Source organism: Stenella coeruleoalba (assembly GCF_951394435.1).
Source record: "Stenella coeruleoalba genome assembly, chromosome: 9".
Taxonomy (NCBI): domain Eukaryota; kingdom Metazoa; phylum Chordata; class Mammalia; order Artiodactyla; family Delphinidae; genus Stenella; species Stenella coeruleoalba.
Window position 1 is genome coordinate 98,480,854 of NC_137155.1, and position 21,668 is coordinate 98,502,521.

The window sequence follows — 21,668 nt, forward strand, 5'->3', positions numbered from 1 at the left end:
AAATTTCGTAATAGTAATATTTTGTAATAACAAGAATAGTATTTTTAAGACAAGGAGAGAAAAATAAATTTATCAGTCGGAAAACTTAAGAGGCGAACCGGGGCCGGCGGATGGAAGGAGCCTTTGAATGGCGCCCCCATGTGGCCGTGAAGATGCATTTCCTTTGAGAATTTCCTCTAAGTGGGACTCTGCTGAAGAGGGACCTGCGCACCACGTGCTCTGTACTCTGCTGGGCTTCGGGTCTGGCCGCCGGGGTCTTAAGGTGCCCTTTGTTTTCGCTTCATCAGCCTGGGCTGAACGTACAGCAAGGGCGTCATCCCGGATGCGTTCTTTGGGTATGAAAGTGGACTCTCCCCAGGCATGGTGGTGGGGCGACACTGTATTCACACGGTTGCGAGAGGTCTGTTCCGAGTGCCTGATTTTCTTTTTCTCACTGATGCCAGCCCAGCTGTTTTCTCATGTCCCCTCCGCCCCACACCCAGCTCTCCGGGATTGCCTCTCAAATGTGGGGTTGAGGGTAGGGGATAGGGATTTCCCGATTGGAGCCCCTGCACCCTTTTGCCTTTTGGAGGAAACTCCTGAGCACGCAAAGTCGACCCTTCCACTACAGGAGAATGTTCTGGAATCTGCCCCGAGGTCCTTTACCTCCCCCACCAGCTCTTCTTCCACGTGATCTTTCCTTCCCAAATAACACATCTCCTCTACCAAGGGTGGACCCCTGTTTTGTGGGCCTGAAGCTTGTACAATTTGGGGAATATTGAGAAAAAAAACCTTCACAAAATTACAATTTTTAAAAATTCGGTACAGAGCTGGTACAAGGGATGGTCTCTGAAACTCTTATCTAAGTCAATTTTTACAATGATGGTCATAAAATGAAGATTTTTATATTTCTACCCTTTTTACATTTATTGGTTGATTTGTTGGTAAAGATTTTGTAAAGCTTTCCTTTCTCTACCTAAAAATTTTTTTTAAAAAAACCTACTAACATGGATTCATGGATTCTCTAATTTAATGAGCTATAACACATTCCTCCATTTGTTTTGATGCTCAGATTGTCCCAAATTTAGCTAGCGGCGAGTCTCTTCAAGCTGGCCCTGTGTTCTGTTGACGTGTTCCCATCAGTTTTTGAGCACGTTCCTACTGTCTGGCACAAAATGTTCCATGGTTCACATTTTAGGTTTCTTACCCAGCTGTGGAATCAGCCAAATCTCCAAGTTTCTGGTTCTTTTTTTTTTTCTTAATTAATTAATTTATTTGTGGCTGCGTTGGGTCTTCGTTGCTGCCTGCAGGCTTTCTCTAGTTGCCGCGAGCGGAGGCTACTCTTCATTGCGGTGCGCACGCTTCTCACTGCGGTGGCTTCTCTTATTGCCGAGCATGGGCTCTAGGCACGCGGGTATCAGTAGTTGTGGCACACGGGCTCAGGAGTTGTGGCTCATGGACTCTAGAGCGCAAGCTCAGTTGTGGCACTCAGGCTTTGTTGCTCCACAGCATGTGGGATCTTCCCGGACCAGGGCTCGAACCCTTGTCCCTTGCATTGGCAGGAGGATTCTTAACCACTGCACCACCTGGAAGTCCCTCTGGTTCTTTTAAATGATATTTAATAACCACAATATGGGCATTAGGAGTGCTCATTGCAACTGAGATGTTGTTTCTACCACCTTTTCAGAGGGCAGAGTTAGAAAATGTACGTGTGTACTTGTGTGTGTGTGTGTGTATGTGTGCTTGTGTATTCACACAGCTACTTACGATTCCAGTCCAACTCCACAATTCTTCCTTGCCTATCTTCATTCCATATTTATACCTCCTGTCTCCCACAATTAGAGCTCTGGTTCCCCCAAATATCAGTATATTTACTCAATTTCTCAAAAATGTAAGTTTTGTGGGGGACTTCCCTGGTGGTCCTGTGCATAAGGCTCCACAATCCCAATGTAGGAGGACTGGGTTCCATCCCCGGTCAGGGAACAAGATACCGCATGCGTGCCGCAACTAAGAGTTCGGGTGCTGCAACTATGAGCCCGCATGCCGCAACTAAAGATCCTGCATGCTGCAACGAAGACCCCATGTGCTGTAACTAAAACCCGAGGCAGCCAAAATAAATAAATAAATATTAAAAACAAAAAAACAAAACCATACGTTTTGTAAGTTACACCAAAACAACTTCCTAGGTAAAGTTCAGTATCTATTTCTCCCCTTAGAATATATACCACTAAGGGTGTTTTCTTCTTTGTGGTCCTGTTACTGATGTGATATAACATTAGGTTTTGGGATTTTGTTTATATTTATTTTCAGCTTCATCTCTTCATACTTGAGTTATTTTTTTGAAATGTAAAACAATTCAAAAGTCAAGACTATATAAAATTGTACACTCAGGGAAGACCGATTCTCTACTCCATCCCTTATATCTCATTTCCATCCACCTTGAATAATGTTCTATTTCTTGATCTGGGTGTGAGATTACACAGGTATATTATTTTTTATTATTCATAAGGCTGAATGATTCATGCAGTTTCGTACACGCATGAAAAAGTGGAAAAAAAAAACAAAACACAGTGAGATGAGCCAGTCAGTATTCATCAGAGAAGCAGAATCACTATAAGTATTACTGAACAATAACAATTGTTATGGAAATAAGACCTTACACAATTATATCATGAGCTGGGAGAAGTAACAGTCCAGAAGGGGGAGTTGGAGGATCAAAGAACAGTCACTTATGAGCCTCCCTAAAGCAAGGCAAGGTGGAAAAGTCGGAGGTGAAGAGGGATCTGGGAAGCCAAGCATATCCCACCCCTGGAGGGGAACTGTGAAAAGGCTGGTGAAAAAGTTGATAGGAAATCAACACTTCTGCTTAGTTACTACTTCTGTAGGTCCTCAGCCAAGTATCTGGTGGTGGCACTGGGGCTCCTGTTGATGGACACGCAGTTGGGAAGAGAAGCTGGACACGACGGGGGTGGTTGCAGATAGGCTGGGATCTGTTGGTGTCTGTGTCTGGCTGTCACACACCCAACTGCAACAACTTTCAGAGAGCAGTGTCTGCTGCTTCACGTCCACCTCCCAAATATCATGCGAATTCTCATTTGGGCCAACTCTAACTCTAACCTCTACAAGGAAATGATTCCGGGGAAGTAGTTCCAGCTATCCCAAGCATAGGTGAAGGTGTTCAATACCATTAGTCCTCACAGAAATGCAAATTAAAACCACAATGAGATTAAAACCGCCTCCTACAATTGCACACCCCTTCGAAGATCTAAAACTAAAAAGACTGACCCTACCAAGTGTTGACAAGGATATGGAGCAACTGCCGACGGGAATACACTCTTGGTTGAACATAAAATGTTACAATCCCTTTGATCCAGCTGTTCTACTTGCAGATATTTACCCAAGAGAAGTGAAAGCATGTATCCAAAGATTTGTATGTGAATGTCATAGCAGCTTGATTTGTCATAGCCAAAAACTGGAAATAACACAAATGACCATTAACGGGTGAGCGGTGAGTGGGTAAACAAAACTTAATATATATATATATCCATACCGTAGAATACTACCGAGCAGTAAAAAGGAGTGAACTATTGATGCATGCAACAACATGGGCAAATCTGAAAACAGTTATATTGAGTGAAAGAAACAAGACAAAAAGAGTGCATATTGTATAATTCCACTTTTATAACCTACTAGAAAATGCAAAGCAATCTATAATAATGGAAGGCAGATCAGAACTTGCTTTGTTCTGCTTGCTCCTGTCAGTGTAGCCCTAGCCATGTCCCTCCACACTGGCAGCGTTGGTTTTCATTCCCAGCTTTCGTTTGGCACTCCTAGGACCAGCCTTACCGTCAGTGCTCTGTCTCTGGGAGCCCAGCCTTCTGAGCTCCTGAGGTACCAGCACCAGCTGGGCAGCGCCGCATCCTCACAAGTCTGAGTCCCAACTCTTCAGAGCCCCTCCCTCCAGCTTCTGCCTTCTGCTAACTGCAACCTCTTTCCTTCTTCTGTCAGCACAGGGAGTGAGAGGTGCTTCCTGGAGTTATATCTCTGCATTACCTTGCAGTTCTCTCTTTGCTGATTTATTTCCTCAGCACCTATTTAACCAATTCCCTGTATTAAATTCTCTCTGTTGAACTGCCTAGTGTACTTTCTATTTTCTGACACTATCTCGACTGACACATGATGGACAAATCTCTTTTTCTGATCTATGACTCATTTTTCCACTTTCTGTCTGGAGACTTTTAGTACACAGAAGTTCTTAATTTCAATGAACTAGAATATATCAATCGTTTTCTTTATGGTGTTTATGTGTGTCATGATTAAGAAATCCTTCTCCTACTCCAAAGTCATAAAGGTTTTCTCTTATATTTTCTTCTAAAAGTTTGACGATTTGTCTGTTATATTTAAGTCTTGAATCCTCCTGGAATTTATTTTGTGTATGGATATCCAATTGTCTTAGCACCATTTATCAGCAAGTCCACCCCCTTCCCCTCTGCCCTATCATATATCAGTTTCTCTCTATAGATAGGTCCATTTCTGGGATCTCTATTCTGCTTTATGGTGATTTGTCTGTCCTTGTGCCAACACTACACTGTCTTACAGGCTTAAACTGTAATAACTTCATATCTGATAGGACTAATTTCCTTGTCCAGCTCTCATTCTTCAGGAAAACACTAGCTATTCCCAGCTCTTTCTTTTCCCACATAACTTTTAACATCAGTGTGTCAAAGACTATAAAAATCACAACCAGGATTTTGACTGCAATTACGTCAAACCTATAGGCCAATTTGGGAAGCATTAACATCTTTATAAAATTGTTATTTTGTCCTACCCCAAAACAGAGCCTATCTCTTCATTTAGGTCCCCTTCAGTGTCTTTCAGTGAAGCTTTAAAATATTTTAAATAAAGGTTCTGTACCTTCTAGGGGCTACTTCCCTGCCCCCTGCATTCACGCAAGGACCTCAGTCACCAGCCTTGAACAGGGACCCTGGAAATGCATCGTGGACGTCTGCTTCCGGTCTGAGCAGCAGAGACTCACAGAGCCCATGGGGATGAGTGAGCTGCAGCATGTTTCCTCAGGAAGATGAACCAGGTGACCTGCTTTAGAGAGTCTTTCAGTGCTGACCATGGAATATTGGAGGAAGGCTGGCAAAGGCAGTGGTCTCCATTCTGTTCTCATTGGTGCTCAGTTATTCTTTGTGGCAGCATCTAGATGGTGGACCAGTTGTCTCTTACAGGAGCTCCTATTTCAGGTCAATAAACCCACATCATGACCATATGGGGGCGCTTCTAGCTAGCTCACTCCTGCAGTCCACAGACTTCAGGATATGAGCTTACTGCACTGTTTTATTCCACTTGAAATGCTTATTCTGAATGTCAGGGGACCTCTCACTCCACTCAAACTCTTCATACCCTCAAAAAACAATAGTTAAAAGCAAAGAGCTGAAGTCAATCCTGCATCATCCCTGGCAGGTTTTCTCCTCCAAAGCAAGGGAATAATAATAACCAATAATAATATAGTCGTAGTTGCAATCCGCTTACTTAGATAAAATATTAGCCTAAGAGACATGAGGTTATCACCAACTTCAGGAAGATTAAAAAGATCCAGGTTAGGGACTCGGAAGCTCACCAACCTCCCCAGCTGTCCCCACCAGCACCCTGGGGTTTAATGCACAGACACAAAACCCTCTGGTGTACGTACTGCATGTGTTTCCAAAGAGGTTGGGCAGGATCTCTTCAATTTGCTGTTTTGTAGTGCAGAACAAGAGAAAAACAGACAAATAAATTCTGAAGGCCGTTCCAGTAGTGAATGTCAGTGCTCCTCCAGGCTGCTGCCGTCACCACACACTGAGGAAAAGGGGGAGATGCAGGCATGTGAAGGCGTAGGCTTGTGGGACTCTGGGGCTTGGGGGATGACCTCTCTCGACTGAGTTAGTGGAGGAATAAGCTGCTGGTCTTACCAGCTCTCTAGAAATAAGTAGAAACTTCCAGTATGTTGCAGGAGTTCTGGGTGTGACCATGAAGGTGAAAGGTGTTTATGAGACACCTATAATAAGTAGGGGGGGTGTAGCTCAGGGGTAGAGCGTTTGACTGCAGATCAAGAGGTCCCCGGCTCAAATCCGGGTACCCCCTGCCATATTGGATTTTCTATTCATGGAAGCTGTTACTCATCCCATTTTCCTTCATCCATCAATCGGGATCCTACCTGAAACTGGAAGCTACAGGTCAGCCCTTGTACAACAGCAATCTGGGTGGAGCCTCTTCTCATGTCTTCCTGCACTAATACTCTAGGTATCTATCCTCCTCATGGCATCAGGACTCTTTTCTTCTGTATGTTTCTCATTTCTCCAACTCTATTGGATCCTCAAAGAGAAGGCAAGGCCCCTGATGCAGACTTCTTTAGGGCAGACCAGAGAGCTGTAGATACAGATGACTTCCCAGGAACAGGCAATAAATGGTAACCCTAGGTCCCTGGTGGCGCAGTGGTTAAGAATCTGCCTGCCAAGTGGCGCAGTGGTTGAGAGTCCACCTGCCGATGCAGGGGACACGGGTTCGTGCCCTGGTCTAGGAAGATCCCACATGCTGCGGAGCGGCTGGGCCCGTGGGCCATGGCCGCTGAGCCTGCGCGTCCAGAGCCTGTGCTCTGCAACGGGAAAGGCCACAACAGTGAGAGGCCCGCGTACCACAAAAAAAAAAAAAAAGAATCTGCCTGCCAGTGCAGGGGACATGGGTTCGAGCCCTGCTCCAGGAAGATTACACATGCCACGGAGCAACTAAGCCCGTGTACCACAACTACTAAGCCTGCACTCTAGAGCCTGCGAGCCACAACTACTGAGCCCGCATGCCACAACTACTGAAGACCGTGCGCCTAGAGCCTGTGCTCTGCAACAAGAGAAGCCACCACAATGAGAAGCCCGCACACTGCGACGAAGAGTAGCCCCTGCTCACAGCAACTAGACAAAAGCCCACGCGCAGCAATGAAGACCCAACGCAGCCAAAAATAAATAAAATTAAAAAAAAATGGTAACCCTAAATTATCACTCTCACCCTTCCTTCCCTCCAAAACAGGTTGGCACAGTGGAGTGGGGAGGGTGGTCAGACCTATGGAAACAAACGGCTGGGAGCCCAGGTAGGGTAGGTGGGTAGTTTTGGAGACCTTCGTCCAGCTCTTGGGCTAAACCAAGGCAATGGGAAATGGGTTGGGGGTTCATCAGGCAGCTTCTCTCCTTTTCTCCTTATTGATGACCCCACCCAGGGACTGAGGACTGGAAAGCTGCAGGCCTGAGGGAAGATGTCTTACTAGAAGCCCGGTCTGGCAGCTTCCAAAAAGCCAGTCCTGGAGGAGATCTATAACTTAATTTTGCAGAGTTGCGTGTTACCACACAAATGAAAGATGTTAATTAGACTATACTAGTGTTCCTGGGGGTATAGCTCAGGGGTAGAGCATTTGACTGCACATTAACAGGTCCCTGGTTCTGGCACAAAAACAGAAACATAGATCAATGGAACAAGATAGAAAGCCCAGAGATAAACCCACGCACTTGTCAATCTGCGACAATGGAGGCAAGAATAGACAATGGAGAAAAGATAGTCTTTTCAATAAGCGGCGCTGGGAAAATTGGACAGCTACATGTAAAAGGATGAAATTAGAACATTCTCTAACACTACATACAAGAATAAACTCAAAATGGATTAAAGATCTAAATGTAAGATTGGATACTATAAAACTCCTAGAGGAAAACATAGGCAGAACACTCTTTGACATAAAGTACAGCAATATTTTTTTTGCTCCGTCTCCCAGAGTAATGGAAATAAAAACAAAAATAAACAGATGGGACCTAATTAAACTTAAAAGCTTTCGCACAGCAAAGGAAGCCATAAACAAAACGAAAAGACAACCTATGGTCTGAGAGAAAATATTTGCAAACAATGCTACTGACAAGGGATTAATTTCCAAAATATACAAACAGCTCATACAGCTTAATATAAAAAACAAACAAACAACCCAATCAAAAAATGGGCAGAAGACCTAAATAGACATTTCTCCAAAGAAGACATACAGATGGCCAAAAGGCACAGGAAAAGATGCTCAATATCTTCAAGTATTAGAGAAATGCAAATCAAAACTACAGTGAGGTGTTACCTCACACCAGTCAAAATGGCCATCATTTAAAAGTCTACAAATAATAAATGCTGGAGAGGGTGTGGAGAAAAAGGAACCCTCCTACGCTGTTGGTGGGAATGTAAATTGGTGCAGCCACTATCGAGAACAGTATGGAGGGTCCTCAAAAACCTAAAAATAGAGCTACCATATGATCCTGCAATCCCAGCCCTGAGCGTATATCTAGAGAAATCTCTAATTCAAAAAGATACATGCACCTCTATGTTCATAGCAGCACTATTTACAATAGCCAAGACATGGTAACAACCTAAATGTCCATCAACAGATGAATGGATAAAGAAGATGTGATATATATACATATATATATACACACACACACACCATGGAATATTACTCAGCCATAAAAAGAATGAAATAATGCCATCTGCAGCAACATGGATGGACCTAGAGATTATCATACTAAGGGGGGTCAGCTGGGTCTGGAAGGTGCATGTCCAGGCAGTGTGGGGAAAGGGCGTGCCACACAGACAGTGTAAAGAAACAAAGATGCAATGTTTTGGGAGTGCTTTCTGGGTGGAAAAGGTATATGTGTGCATGTCTGTGTGTGTGTGTGTGTGGCTGTGGGTGTGACCATGCATGCTGGTGTGAGTGTGTATGTGTGCACCTGGGGTAGGTTGTAAGTGTGTGTGTGCCGTGACTTTGCAGGGGGGAGGGGGGAGAGAGTGCGACTGTGACCTACTGTTGGAGGTGGATGATTAGACTGAAGAAAATTTGTGTGTAAAATATGTTCCAGAGTTCGGACATTGTTCTGTGGACGACAGGGAGGGCTGTGGCTGCAAAGAAGCGAATTCATTTCCTTTATTTCAGGAGGTCACTTGGGAGACATCGCAGAGAGCGGCTGGGAGTTTGCCTAAAGACGGTTCCTTAACTGATAGTATTTTTTGAGCACCTACTGCGTGTTAGTACCATGCTGGGCAATTTATCTGAAGTTGCCATATTTATACGTCACGAGAAACTTATCCCTATTTAAGACCAAGAAATGGAAGCTTACAGAGTTCAAGAACTTGCCCAGCGACACATACAGAGTAAGGAAACAAATACAGAGGAGAAAAGGAATTCCAGAGAAATTTTCAGGTTATAATATGTGGGACATGGTGACTTATATAAGATATGCAGGATGAAGAATAGTGTGTGGGGGCAGAGGTGGAAAATGAAAATTACTGTTATCCAGAGAGAAATACAGCAGCAGGTACAGGGGAGTGGGAAACCTAATTTAACTTAAGCTAGAGACTTGAGCATACTTTTGGCTGTGGAGGGAACAGGATGGAGAAAATTGAATCAATTCAGTCCTGAGGACAAGAGTACAGATGGAGCCATTTATTTTGGAAGGGGGAGGGGAGAGGAATGTTCTTCTCTGAGATGGAAGGGAGAGGACCAAGGACAGCTGAGGAGAGATGTCTCTGAGTTACGAAGGGAAATCAAGGAGTTGAGGTTTAGCTGAATCTGTTCTGTCTGTTAAGCAGAGGTAACCTCTTGTGCTGGAGCGAGAGCACAGACGTGGGGGTGGGGGGGGAAGAAAGCATGTCATTGGTGAGCCTGCAGTGCAAACGAAAGCAGTCGGAGGGTCTGCGGTGGGCAGGGGTGAGCTGATTCTGCACCTCTCTGAGGGCCAACTTTCGTGGGCACTGAGAGCATCGCTTTACCCAGATACATCTGTCCCCACCCAGGTCAGCACAGGGCAAGTGCCAATGATTTTATTCTCTAGCTCTCTGTTTTTTATTCTATGCAAATTCCAACCGAAGGAGCTTAGGTTACTGTCAACAGCAGACAAGGTTACTGGTTCCCTCGTGTACATCCCAGTCCCAGTTTCTGTCAGCCACATGCTAACCATCTTTTGGGTGATCCCCTCGGCAGAGGGGTCCATTAGCTCAAAGGACACTTGTGGATTTTTCACCAGTTGCATTCCAGGGTTCAGGGATCTCATCTCTAACCTCTGAGGGTCTTTTCCTATGGTCTACAAAAGAAGACAAAGGAGAGAAAAAGAAACTAGGGCTTGCAGGACAAAAGAGATAGAAAATTTAAACCAAAATATTGTCAGTATTAACATTAAAAATAAATGTATGAAATACCACAGTAAAAAGACAAAGAATGCCACTGAATTAAAGAAACAACTATATGTTATTCCCAGGAGGTAAATAAAAAACATAAGGATATAGACATATGGATAAACCTACGGATGGGCGGTTGCCAAAGGTGGGGGTAGGTGAGGGGTGGGAGAAATGGGTGAAAGGGGTCAAAAAATTTTTTAATGAAAAAAAATCCATTTTTGGGACTTCCCTGATGGTCCAGTGGCTAAGACTCCACGCTCCCAATGCAGGGGGCCTGGGTCCAATCCCTGGTCAGGGAACTAGATCCCACATGCCACAACTAAGTGTTCACATGCTGCAACTAAAGATCCCACATGCCACAGCGAAGATCCTGCACACAGCAACTAAAGACCTGGTGCAGCTAAATAAATAAATAAATAAATAAATTATATATATATATATATATATATATATATATATATATATATATATATATTTAATTCATTTTTAAAAAGAGAGAGTGGAAAGAACTAGCTTCCTGCAACAGAACCCAAGAGTACACTAGCTATTCCAGTATCAACAGAGATGGTTGCATTAATACTACTCTGGCGATTGCAATCAGATTCCAAGTAAGGATACATCTGGCTTTCAAACAAGAAAGGATCTCATGCCAGAGCTCAGTAAAGCAGTGAAAGCCAGGGATCTGACCGGATTGGGAAGGTGAGAATTATCCGGAACTGTAGTAATAATGGCTAGTCATATTCGAGTGCTTACTACACATCAGAGACTGTCCCAAGGATATTATCTTATTTAATCCTCATATCAATCGATATTTCCCCCAATTTATGGATAAGAAACTGAGGCTCAGAGAGTTTTTGGAATTTCCTTTAAGTCACACACTCTGGCTTCTCTGCCTGAGGATAAGGGGTCATGGGGTGTTGGGATTTCTCTTTCCTGAATATCAGTAAAATTCAGTGTAGAGTTTCTAATACATATAGAATAATATATATTAATAATAATATTATATTATTGTTATTATATTATATTATATATGCATATATATATATGCAGGGGATCTTGGGCAAGAAGTTTAGCTTCTCTGGGCCTCAGTCCCCTCATCTGTGAAATGGAGATAATGAGATCCTGGTCCCCAAGGTTTGATGTATAATAAGCTGATATATGTGGAGGCTTCTCGGCTGCATACTGTTGACAAGAGAAATCCAGAGGACTTTAGCATCACGGTAGGAATCAGTGTAGAAATCAGTGTTTCTCCTTCTTGGCCAGGAGAGGAGGGGAAGTGGCTGCTGGGCGGCTAAGGCCCCAAGGGGGAAGCTGGGGGGTAAGAGGGAGAGATTCCAGTAGGCGGCAGAGAGAGCTTGCAGGAGAGAAAGCTTACCAGCTCCCGTGACAACAGCAGAAGCAGGGCCTTGGCGTGGCTGTAGAGATGGAAGGTGCCAATCAAAGTAAGCTCATCGTCTAGGTGGGATAGGGCTTTGTCCACAGATCAGAGAGCCTCTGGGTAGAATGTGGTTCTTCTCCAGCAGCATTTTTTGGTCCCTGAATTATGTTAGCTTAGGTCCATTAATGATTTGGGGGATTCCTAAGTCTACTCACCACCTAATTCTGACTGTTTCTAGGAGTGGGTCATTCTCCATGATTCTCCATCTATATTAACTGAAGACGTGGCGGTTGGGAGGGTCATTTGTGTCCTAGACTGTAGTTTAGTAGAAAGCACTCTGAACTGAATGTTAGCCTAGGAGGGTCAGGCCTTCATTAGGTGGGTTTGGACAGACACCTCAATCACCCCGAGTTTCTGTTTTTTAGGTGCCCACCATGATGGGCACAGGCATCCGACTCTGAAGGCCATTCTGTAAGCCAATGTCAATGCGTCTCCAGGCTGCTGCGCACACACTGGGGCTGTGGGCTGGGGCGGGAGTGGGTGGGAGGGGGGACATAGGCTGTTGGGCTTTTGAGGAGAGAGCCTGTTGCTTTTCCTGTGGCAGGTTGATGAGTTTTCACTGCAGTAGGCCTGGCAGTTCCCAAGAGAGGGCCATCCTGAAGTGGTAACTCATAGGTTTACGGGGAGTCTGGGTGTGGCTAGACAGATGAAAAATACTAATTAAGTCACACCATAGCAGAAGGGGGTGTAGCTCAGGGGTAGAGCATTTGACTGCAGATCAAGAGGTCCCCAGTTCAAATCTGGGTGCCCCCTGCTTATTCTTAACTTTTACCTTTGGTGCTGCATTTCAACTTCTTCTTCCCCACTAGACATCAACATAAAGACTTTTTTTCTAGAACCAGCAAATGGTGAAGCTTTACTATGGTAGTTGGCAGTTCTTAACTCTAAATATAAATTAGAATCACGTGAAAAGTCTAAACATGCCATTTCCCAGGCCTCACCCCAGACCAATTAAATCAGTGTAGTTGAGGTGGAGCCCAGGTATCGTAAGCACCCCCCAGCGCTCCTAGCCTGCAGCTAAGTTGAAACCAGCTTCAGCAGAGCTTCCAGAACCTTCTCAGACCCAGGTTCCCTCATGCCAGCTCTGTCTGCCCAGCATCTTATATTCGGGCTCCCCTCTTCTGCATCCTTATGTGGACATGATTTATAACTTGACCTTAATGGCATCTTCCAGGAAAATTTGCTGTTTCAGCATTTCATAGTTTCCTTAATTTTTCCCTTTCTCAGTCCAGTCATTCTCCATGGGACAGGGTGGAATTGGTCTTCTATTTGCAAGTCAAACCACCAAGATCTGTGCCTCTCAGGGAATGAGCCCTCACGGGGCTGAGAGAGTTCGTGGAGGATGAAATAGCCACATGTGAAAGTGTCAGTTTAGGTTGTGTAATTATTAAAGACAATTTTACGTCTCATTCAAGCTTTAAAAGTAAACTTCTGCAGAAGGGACCAGTGAATTATATCAGCTATCTCACAACTAAAGAACGCATGGCTTTCTATGGTTTGGAGAACAAGCAGCTGAGCATTTTGGTAGATGATCTAAGAATTCATCGTGGCTTCAGAGCTCTAGCATGTAATTCAGAAGTACACGTCGTGAATTTTATTATCCCCGGCACCAACCATCTTCTAAGACCTTTCTCACAACTACCTAAAATATATTTCATGATGTTCCAGGTTTATATAAACACAGAAGTCTATACTTCAGATGGCCTAAGAACAGCTTCTCTGTAATAAAACTATTTGACAGCAAGAAAGTCTTAATGTCTTTCCATGGAATGGCAGGAAAACACAATACAGACAAAAAGCAATTTAAGACAGAACGCGGTCAAGTCCAGTCTTCCCTGAGACTTTGTCTAACTTGATAAGCTGACGAATAGCTCTTTGTCTAACTCCCCATGTTATAAATATTCCGTCTCCTCTGAGTTCTCTTATCAGCACAGGACATAAGTGCCTGTAAAAACAAGACTCCTTTTAGCTTCAGGGCTACGCTTCAGTTTCCCTTTCATTGAAGCTCATTCATTTTGTTAACAAGAGACTTGAATTTTCTGTTTTTTTTTGCGGTACGCGGGCCTCTCACTGTTGTGGCCTCTCCCGTTGCGGAGCACAGGCTCCGAATGCGCAGGCTCAGAGGCCATGGCCCACGGGCCCAGCCGCTCCGCGGCATGTGGGATCTTCCCGGACCGGGGCACGAACCCGTGTCCCCTGCATCGGCAGGTGGACTCTCAACCACTGCGCCACCAGGGAAGCCCCTCAAATGTTTTAAAAAAGGAAATATTCCCTTTCAAGATCTTTGGTCTGAAAAGTCCTTTCCGATGCCTCTTCTAGTTTTTACTTCTTCCTGTCGTTGCTGTTACTGTGCATTGTTCTCCTTTTGACCTCAATCTCTTTCATCTTTTTGTGTTTCCGTGATCGCAGAGCTACCTTCTGGCTCACCTGTCCGCCCACCCATTATGGACCCCACTATTGGCCTCGCAGTCACGATTCCTCGGCCCTTTGTGGTCTTTGCCTGTGGTCTGTCTACCTTCCTCACAAACTCTTCTACTTCTGTGGAAACTCTCACCCATCACTGTGGCTCTTCCAGCGCTGCCTCTACATGCGCCCCGTGTGTGTCTAATTCTCCCAACCCCTTTTCTAGATAGTTCTAGATAGTCTACGTCTAGATAGTATCTAGATAGTTCTAGACGGTTCTTGGCATGTTCTACGCTGCCGAGTTGGGACGCCAGGCGCCAGTCTTCACTGCACTCCTAGCTCCTAGGAGGCAAGTTGTTCTTTATAGAGTTTGCCGTTACAAAAGACGTGCTCTGGTCTCCCCTCCTCCCTTGCAGAAGGCAGTAGTCCAGCCTCTGGAGCTGGGGCAGGGGGAGCAGCAAATCTGCTTGATAGCGAGCTATCCTCTCGCTTCCCTGGCCCCTGTGTCTTCGTCACCACCTCTGGTTTTGTGAGCGCCACCCCTGGTGTGGCCATGTCTGGGGTCCCCACTTGCAGCCCTCGATACTCACGTGCCTTTCAAGCTGGAACCTAAGTCAACTACTGCCGCCTCGACCCTTTAGTCTCCCCACAAAGAGCCCGCTAGGCTGAGTGGTTTATGCAGTTTTCCTTGCCGGAAGGTTAGGGCAGTTTCATAAGGGAATTATAATGCAGGAGGTGAAAAGGAGGGTGGGTCCAAAGGCTGGGCCAGGGTGGCCATCGGCGCTCCGGTCAATACCTTGTGGTATCCCCTCCAACGAGAGCTGCAGGCCGGCTGGCTGCTTGCATCGGCGGACTCAGTAAGCGAAGCCGTCTGCCAAGGACAGGCACTGGCGCTTTTAGGGCCGGTACAGTCCAAGCCCAGATGGAGGGGACGGGCACCCCCTGGCGCTCGCAGTCAGTATCCATTTCAGGCACAGCGGCCTTAGCTTCCTTCTCTGCCTGGGAAGAAGCTGCCTTCGCCTCTTTCTTGCCTTCAGGAGGCTCCCCAATAGCCCCCCTCCTCCCCAGTGCAACCATCTCCCTCTGACCGGGAGGCCTTGTCAGCCGTGTATATGATTTCATCGCTGAGCTGGGGCCTGTCCCTTCCTTGAATACCTTGCTCCAGGTATGAATATAAAAACCTTTCTCTGCCTTTAAAAGCGCTGCCTCCTCCTATTGACCTATGGCGAGACTCAGCTGAGCTGGGACGTGAGCGATCCTCTCATTAGTCTCAGACGTCTATGCAGTTTGTCTGCTCCTTGGGTGTCCCTCAGTCTACCTGGGTGCCGGTTCCTTTAAGTCTGACAGGCCTCTGGGGAGGCTGCAGGAGGGCAGGGCGGAGGGGGCAGGTGTGGCCGAGGGGTCTGGGACCTGCTGGGTGTAGGTCTCAGGCAGGGGATTGACCTGGCCCACTGCAGGGGTGCCCTTTGCCCTCAGTCCGACATCACAGGACATCCTGCCTTTCTAGCTGGGTGGATGCTGGAAAACCGGTGTGTGAAACAAGAGTGACGGCAGCGCAGAAAGAGAAAGGCCTGAAATGAATGTGGCAGAGGTGATGGACTAGGGAGAGACCAGGAAGGGTTTGGATTGGGAAGTGACTGGGGTCTGAGGGAGAGGGAGGGCAGGGGTGGCCGCCACTGGAAGGCGGCAAAGACTTCCTGGACAACATCTGCAGTGCTTTCTCTCATTTATTTTTTTTCCCACTCAGGACCTGGAAGGCTGCAACCGTGTAGACATTTGGGTTATTATTGGACATGCAAACATTGGAAAATAAACGAACCCCCTCCCTACTCTCTGGGGGTTGCCATTATTAACGATCTGGTCTATTTCCTTCCATAGGTGTATATGTATATGTATGGACATGTAGACACCTATGTTTATAGGTAAGTTTCTTTGTATGTGTGTATAATCTTTTTATTACATAATAATACATATACACAGTATCTTTTCAAAAGCCCAAAAGAGCTCATATCATACATGTATATGTCATACAATTTGCTTTTTTCACTTAATGGTATTGTTTAAGCATCCTTCCGTGACAGAACTCTGGACCGATTTTATCTTTTACTGTTGCATCGTATTCCTATGACTGTACCACAGTGTTTGTAACCAGTTCCCTGTGATGGATATTTAGGTGGTTTCCAGTTTCACGCTAATCCAGAAAAAGGCTGCAGGGAGGCTCCACCCTCACTGTGCATTCATGAATATTTCTGAAGGATACCTAGACGTTCCTAGAAGTGGAACTCCCTAGAGTATCATTTTTCCTACGTAACTTTGTTTTTGTTTTTACAAAGGCAACATGCTCAATATAGAAAAGTTGAAAAGGGAAATAAAAACACATAAAAACACATAAAAAGCTGAAATCATCTATAACTCCTGACAGACTGTTCTGTAACAGCCTTTTCACTTGACGAGCTCTCATGAACATTATTCTATGTCATTAAATAACCCTCGGACATGGGCTCTGAACCTTCTTTCAGGCAGGAGAAGGCACTGTCGCCTAGTCACAGTTATGTCACCATCCCAGTGTGCCTGGCACACAGTAGATGCTCAATGACTCATTACCACAGAGGATTATCTGGATGATTTGAAAGGTCTCCCCACCTTTAAAGGTCAACCAGGCTACCAGGGGGTCCTCAGCCAGATGCACACAGAAGTGATGAGGGAAGAAGGGCTGGTCCCTGGAAGGTGGGAGGCCAGGGTTCAAAGAAGCAGAGCTGACCAGGACATCCCAACCAGCAAGACTGAGTCTGGGTGTGTCAACACAGGTAAAAGGCATTAATTACACCACTGTGTCAGGTCTGGGGGTGTAGCTCAGGGGTAGAGCATTTGACTGCAGATCAAGAGGTCCCCGGTTCAAATCCGGGTGCCCCCTGCTTTGTCTCACTTTTTTTTTTTTTTTTTGTGGTACACGGGCCTCTCACTGTTGTGGCCTCTCCTGTTGTGGAGTACAGGCTCTGGACGCACAGGCTCAGCGGCCATGGCTCACGGGCCCAGCCACTCCGTGGCCTGTGGGATCTTCCCGGACCGGGGCACGAACCCGTGTCCCCTGCATCGGCAGGCGGACTCTCAACCACTGCACCACCAGGGAAGCCCTTGTCTCACTTTTAATCCCAGAGTGGGTCTGGCATTACCTGTTTCCCCCTCCCTAGGCCAGGGCACCTGGAGAAGAAAGAGAAAGACTAAAACTCTTTGACTCACAACTCCTCAGAAAGTGCAGACCCAATCTGAAATTCAAAGATACACCTTCAGGTGACTTACAGGAAAATTAAAGTTTACAAGGCACAGACCCCTGCCTCCTCCAACCCCTCTGGGTTTTCCTCAGCTCCAGCCAGAGATTTCACCTTTCACAGATCCACACCTTCTCCACGGAGGGGGCTGGTGTGTCTTCATTGCACCCCCACAGGTTATAACCTGAAGTAGATGAGCCTAGAGGAGCCCTTGTACTCCTGCAGTGGGGTAGCTGCTTAGCTTCCTGAGCCCCTCATGCTGGGCTGCAGGTCAGAGGCCCTGGACTTAGGCTCCACGTCCCCAGGTCCTAGTGCTCCCACTGGGTCTACTCCAGACTCACAGACCCAGACCAGGGTCTGGGGAAGAACAGGATTCTGCTTGCCTCTGTGGGACTAATGCCAAGGAGCGAGGGGTTGGGGAAGGGCCGGCCTGACCCTCCCTGCCTCTTGGTTCTTTCTCCTCCATGCAGAATCATTGGCTCCGGCCAGCGAAAGGAAGCTGGAATTATATTCCCAAATCAGTGAAAACGTAAAAATAAGAAACAGGTAAGACGCATCTGTCCTTAAAAGCTCATCTCATTGTTCCAGCCTAATGAAGACCTCTGACCTCTGTAATTATATTCAGAACTCCTTCAGACACTGTGTAGCACCTCTGTCTAATGAGTCCACGAGACCTGCTCTACCGCACACAGAAGGCATCCCTGCTCGCCACCCCCTTCTGCACAAGCCTCTGCCCACGCCCAGCCATTCAGGGCCAAGGACATCAGCGTAAAAGCCATGGCTGTATCGGTGGAGGGTCTCTGAACTAAACTAAGGCCACAGTCCCCCAACTGGGCTGCCCATCACACACAGGCAGGTGAGGTGGTGAGAGCAGGAAGGGCTTTCATGGAAAGGAAGTTCAAGGCTCCAGGTTGGACCTCCTGAATTAGAAGGGTTGGGAGTGAGACCAAAGGACTCTATTTTTAACAAACTCCTGAGAAGATCCCAAAGGAAAGTGAAAATTAGGAACCACCAATTTAGTTTTGGGCCCCATATTATAGGGTTGAAAATTATGGCCTTTTTAATTAAGAGACACGTCCAAGCACACACACCTGATTAATAATAGGGTTGAGGCCAGATCCACAGGGCTAGTCTCAGGTTCTTCCTGTTCCCCCAGCCCTGGGGCAAGGCACGACCTGGCTGGCTTCATCTGCTTCCCACTCCCATGGCCAAGCCCTGACTGGGTGGAGGGAGATAGGCCTTCCCAAGAGACGACCTGAAAGGTTTCTACCCGATGTCTGGTACTAAATGAGATAAGCTTGCAGGGGCCTGAAAATCTGAACCACACACCTGTTCACCTGCAGTCAGAGGCTCCTCCCCTGCTCCAGGAGCCCGCTTCAAACCCTTTCCTAAGTGACACCATCTCATGGTTGTGGCCTCTCCAGGGAGGGGTCCTCCAGCACCCCAGTCATTTCCGTTTCTCCCTGGTTGGCCCCATGGCCTGGCTGACCCACCCTCTCCTGACCATAAGCTCTTTTTCCTACTGGGCCCTCATTTGAGTGCCCAGAAGCTTCTTCTGCTAAAACAGAAGAAGGACGTTCCAGTGCTGGGCTGACAAGGAATAATTCAAAAGTCCACCTGAAGCCACAGGAAAGGGACTGACCAGCACACTGGGGTTGGGTGACGGACCAAACCATCTGGGTTTGTGACAAAGGAAGGGCTGTGACCAAGGGGTCCTGAGCCCACCTCTTCTCTCTTCTGTCCTCCTAGAGATTTCAGTGTGGGGGACAGCAGCTGTTTCAGGGGATAAAAGGATGCTCATTAGGGGGCACCGGGATTTGAACCAGGGACCCCCTGACCTGCAGTCAAATGCTCTCCCCCAGAGCTGTAGGCCCTCCCTGGGGGGCATGTGATCCAGTACTGTTCACCAGTGTGTGCCACCCGCCCCCCCAGCAAGAGCACACTGGCATTCCTAGTCACCCCTAGTCTGCCCCTGGGCACCTGGCAGACAGGTCTCACTGCAAACTCACCCTTTTCTGGCTATGACCTCATGCTCCCCTGTGCCTTGTGGGAACCCAGAAGCCTTCTCTGAGGTTTCCCTCCCTCAGCGCCCACCTGGGGCCACCTCACCATCCCCTCTAGAAACACGGCAGGGACTTTGGGTCCCTCTACCAGCTCATCCTCTGTGGTCTTTTCTCCTCAAGCCCATGACCTTGGCAGAGTCTCCAGAGACTTGGTGGACACCAGGGCAGGTATTTGGCCACAAAGACTGCAGCCTCCACGTGAGGCCCAAATGCAGCCCCGGTTCCCGCAGGAGGCCCCAGACCAGCAGGTGGGCACAGCTGCAGCGGTGCCAAGCCTGGCCCTTTGGGACCCTCCTTGCCAAGCCTTGCCCCACAGCAGGACAGACCACCCCCCACTGAAGGATGGGCTCCTTTCCTCCGGCAGATACGTGGTGGTGATGTCACTACCTGACCCTTCTTAACAGCTAAAACATCAGATGGCTGCCACCCAGGGGGCCGTGGAGGACCCTGGAAAAGTCCTGTTAGGAAAGGGACTCGATTATTCTTATAACACGGATAAGTTCTGTATGGTGAAAAGAAGAAGAAGGAGGAAGAAGGAGAGGAGGAGGGGGGCGGGAGGAAAGGAAACATTTGCTTCTTTTAAGAATACCTCGCATCAGTGCCTTGCCTGTTGTTGAGTACATTACAGATTTTCAACAAACATTTGTTGACTAAAAAACATATAGAAAAATTTAAAAACACAATTAAGCATCAGGAAGAAAATAAAAATTAATCTCACAAGTAAACTAACTGCTGGTAGCAGTCTGGTTTCTCTTCTTCCAAACTTAATAATATATAGCCCTAGGCTGGGGGATCCAACTTTTGCTGCTACGGGGGTTGAGTCAATTTCCAGCTACTTTCAGCTGTCATCCTATTCAGGCTGCATTTCTCCCTTAACAATGTTCTCCGTCCTGTTCTGTAAAGATAAGAACTGGGGATGTAACAGCATGCATATGCCTGCATTGGTCTTTCTTTCGTGCCAAAATTACTGTAATTCTTAAAAAGTTGGTGGGTACTTTCCAAACAGGGCTGGTGGGAACGTAATTGATGTATCTTTGCTGGAAGGCTATTGGGTAATCAAAAGACAAATTCATGCCTTTGTTTTATTCATATGGGTGTGCAAAGATGCATGTACATGGTTGGGCATCGCAGTGTTGTTTGTGAAAATGGAAAAATGAGCTGCAGAGATGTGCATTCTGGGTAGGTCCTAAGAACTCCACAGGGACCCTTTGGATCAAGGCTGTGGACCTACAGGCTGTCAAGGCAGTCACTTCCCGCCAGCGTGTGGTATGGTGATCAAGGGCACACTTTAGCCCCTTCCACTAAGAACCTCCATCCTTAATTCAAATTAGAGAACGTATGTCAATGACAGCATCTCTCACCAACATTCCCAGTCTACAAAGACTCGTGAGGCAAATGGTTCTAAAAGATGCGAAAACTCTAGTAAGTAATGCATTTTTAAGGTTGTATGGTTGGGGCTGTCTTCTAACCCTTGTGTTGGTTGAAGCTTTGTGGTGAGAGTGGGGGCATGTCACGCCTCATCAGTACATGCCACCTTTCCAATCCCTTAAAGTCTTTAGATTTGGTCTTCAAGAATTTTCTGGCGTCTCCATTTCATCTATCCTTGAACAACTTTGATTCCTGGTTTTGATGAACGAGTTGAGCAAACAACAAAATTATGACAACGCTTCAAAGTAGGACACTGGATCCAGAGTTCGGCAGAGTTTAACACTAGATATTTCCTTCTCGTCCAAAAGCCGTCAAGAATTCATTTCCACACACATTCCCTAGACTTTTGTTGTTATAAATCAGCCGAGTCTTGTGATTATTTTTGCGTTTAAGCCTTCACCGGCAAGGGGGACTTTTTAATTGGCTCTCCAGGGTATGGTGGGATTTTCTCAAGTTATAGCTCAAAAGAAAAAGAGGAGGCGGGGCGGGGGGGTGAGGTGAGAGAGGAGGTAAAGCAGGAACCGTATCCACAGGAGAGAAGGAGGGGCTTCTTCAGCTGGCAAAGGAGGTCCCGAAGTTGTTGTGGTGAGGTATTTTCGGGGTTCAACAAATCTTCTCGTGAAGCCTCATGACGACTCTGGGATCTCACTCTTTCCACATCAGAGCCCTAAGCTTTCACATCAAGGAGGCTGTGAATTAAACTGACGTTGTCATTCAGCAGTCTTGCAGCATCAAACACTGCCTTTGGTTTTCTGCTAAATCATATGGCTGCTAGAGAGAAGAGATTTTGATTCTTCTCATTGGGATTTTCATTGTTTTTCTAGACTCCTTTGGTGCCTTTAGCGTCAGTCAGCTTCCAGT